The sequence below is a fragment of the Mchenga conophoros genome, linkage group LG11 (genome assembly GCF_057382185.1).
Source record: "Mchenga conophoros isolate Kocher_MC1m ecotype Shallow Benthic linkage group LG11, M_conophoros_male_GT1.1, whole genome shotgun sequence".
Lineage (NCBI taxonomy): Eukaryota > Metazoa > Chordata > Actinopteri > Cichliformes > Cichlidae > Mchenga > Mchenga conophoros.
In genome coordinates, this window is record NC_140536.1 from 26,175,704 (window position 1) to 26,178,397 (window position 2,694).

Sequence of the window (2,694 nt, forward strand, 5' to 3'; positions counted from 1 at the left end):
TGTCTGCGAACTTCCTTCAATCAGCAAAATTTAAGGAAAAGCAAAATTCAATCAGCACTTACCCTCTGCTGACAGCGTCCTCCCATGAAACCAGCGCCACGTCAGTTTGGTGCTTCGGGTTGTTTCCTTATTAAACCAGCCGCTGTTTGGTTATTTTTTTTAATGATTAATAGCCGCTGCGCGAGCTGACCCGTGCTGGCGCTCTGTCCGCGAGCCCTCAGGTCGCTGTTGTGCGCGTCCACCCTGCCGTGCTGTGCGCTCCCAACTAGACACGAGCACGCGCCTCGCCGGAATGCCGGAGTGACCTTGTCACACCAGCCTCAGAATTACAGTTTATATGGGTAATATCCCAACATATAGAACCCAAACACCGATTATTTTTTACATTCAAGTTATTTTTAGTGTTTTTATTATTACACGAATAGCTAGTTAAACAAGGAAGTTATTATTCTTTTTTTTTTAAATAATAAACTCAGCTCATTTAACCTTATAAGGAGGCCAAGAAGTGATCCATGCCATAAGTTGCTGCTCTGCTGTAGCCGATGGGATCCTGATAAAATAAACTAAAAATAAAACAATCTATTTGTAATCCCTCTTTTTGGGTTTTTGTGTGTAGGAGACTTGTATTTTAAGTTAAATTTACAATAATTTAAGTAGAAAATGTGATCATTTTTAGATTATTACAAAGAACAAAGTATTATTTTTTATGGTTATACTGATTATTTTTATGTTATATATATTTTTTACATTTTGGCTTGCATTAAAAGTGTCTTCTGTCTTTAATTTTAAACATTACAAAAAAAAAATCAAAAATAAATATCTGAAAGTAAATTGTAGGGACAGACAGAGAGCATCAGACAGTGACTATGTAACCGGAGTATTGAGTTTACTAGTTTGTGTGCGTCCGTGCATGTGTGTGAGTGTGTGTTTGTGCGTTTGCCTTTACTAATCTGATTTAATCTCAGTTAAGGAGGCCAAGAAGTGACCCATGTCATAAGCTCAGTCATTCTATGGAAACGGGGATCAGATTTTGGGGCAACAGCCAGAACAATCAACTGCATCCAACCAACGTGAGCCCATACACCTTTGGATGTTTTAAACCTAATGGTGTTCATTTATCTGCCTCACACGGCCACTGCTGAAGCTGTCTCGACAAGTATATGCAGTGGAAAATCAAAATGTCCTGACAAGTGAAAATGTTTAGTCAATGTATTATACATGTTGTATGTACAAAGTGTGTCTACAGAGTGTGTCTTTTTAAAAATAGGATAAGCGCTGGTGTAAAAACACTGTTGTAACTGTAATTGACCCATGGAAAACTCTCCGGGAGGAGGGGGGAAGAGTCACGCAGAAAGAGGGTGACGTGGGACGGCATGGTGATGTCAGGCTTTGCAAACTATCAGAAAAACACGAGTTTTAGAAAGAAACTCCAGGTTTTTATTAAGACAACAGAACATTGGTTTCAAAATTAATTTAAAGACATTTCTTTGCAATTTGGTGCCTTTTTAATGTGGTTCCTGGGCTTGCCCTTTTGGCCTTTGTGTTTAAAAGGCACAGACATCTGCTAATTCAAATAATCTTTGATGGTTATGGGTGTTAAAATGACATCATAACCATCTCGCCCTTCTCTCTGCTCTGTCCTCTTTCCATATAAACAATATTTTTAAAAGCCTGAAAATAGATAAATACATGTCAAACGGTCTTCTGGATCTTTTTGTGTTGTGTTATGATGCTGGTAAATTGTTGCAGCTGTTGTGGCTTAAAACAAACAGCGAGGAGAAATATGTACATCTGGAACAAAACTTTGCCTTTTACTTGTTTGGCAAGTAATGGTGCATTAAACCACCAGCAGTGCTCATTTCTGACTGCTAAACAGTGAGCCAACATTTCCACTGTTTAGCTTCAAATATGGCTTAGCTTCAGACACTGATATTTATTGTACAACAGTGATTTGGAAAGGTGATGGGGTGCTTGCTTGACTTTGGTTTTTACAGTTTGGAGGGAAATGTCTGCAGCAGGCTTGCAGTGTGAGAAGGAGAGCGACCACATATCTGAGGCTCAGGCAAATACTGCTTTAGCATGCTGGTTTGTTCCCACTGAAGGGTTGCATAATAGCCTGTTATATTATTATTGGATGGATGCATGGCGTTGCAGTACTGAATCTAAGCCACCAGTGGGCAGATTAAAACAATTTTTGCATCCATCAACCAACCTGCACTTTAAATGACTTAAAAGCTTTATACCCTAAACTGGTTTTTAGCTAATCAGACTACAGGGCTGCTAATTGACCAGGGGCAACACACACCTGGTTTCTGAGAGTGTAATTACAGGGGAAGATTTCAAATGAGCAGCTGTGCAGACACTAAAAGAGAAAAGCTTCACACCTTAGGTGTTTTATGACTTGAAAGAAGCTAGACAGACAGAAAATATCCCTACTTACACTTTTGTTTTCACAGAAATGCTTTTAAAGTTACGTGCTATTGTCTGTAACATGTGGATTGTTATTGAGAGTTTTCTCTGTAACACCTACAACATCTCATATGATGGCATTACTAAACAATCCCGCTTGCAAAGCAACAGTCCAATTCCCGGCTGGCTGCTATGATAACGTTCCACATGTGCCTGTGAAAGGCTGATCTGATTTCTGCAGATGGAGGAGCAAACTCCGGCTCAGTGTCATGTAACAACAAGTTC

At 39.5% G+C, this 2,694-nt stretch overlaps 1 protein-coding gene across 2 annotated transcripts in view; it reads right to left on the bottom strand.

Annotated features, from left to right (window-relative positions):
• The window catches only part of kcnj14 (potassium inwardly rectifying channel subfamily J member 14), a 25,680-nt gene extending 25,458 nt beyond the window's left edge, over window positions 1-222 (bottom strand). For both annotated transcript variants that reach the window (XM_085291957.1, XM_085291956.1), the window contains exon 1: window positions 63-222. The gene's annotated coding sequence lies outside the window, so the exon portion shown is untranslated. The remainder of the gene's footprint in view (window positions 1-62) is intronic.
• Window positions 223-2,694: the final 2,472 nt, after the last annotated feature.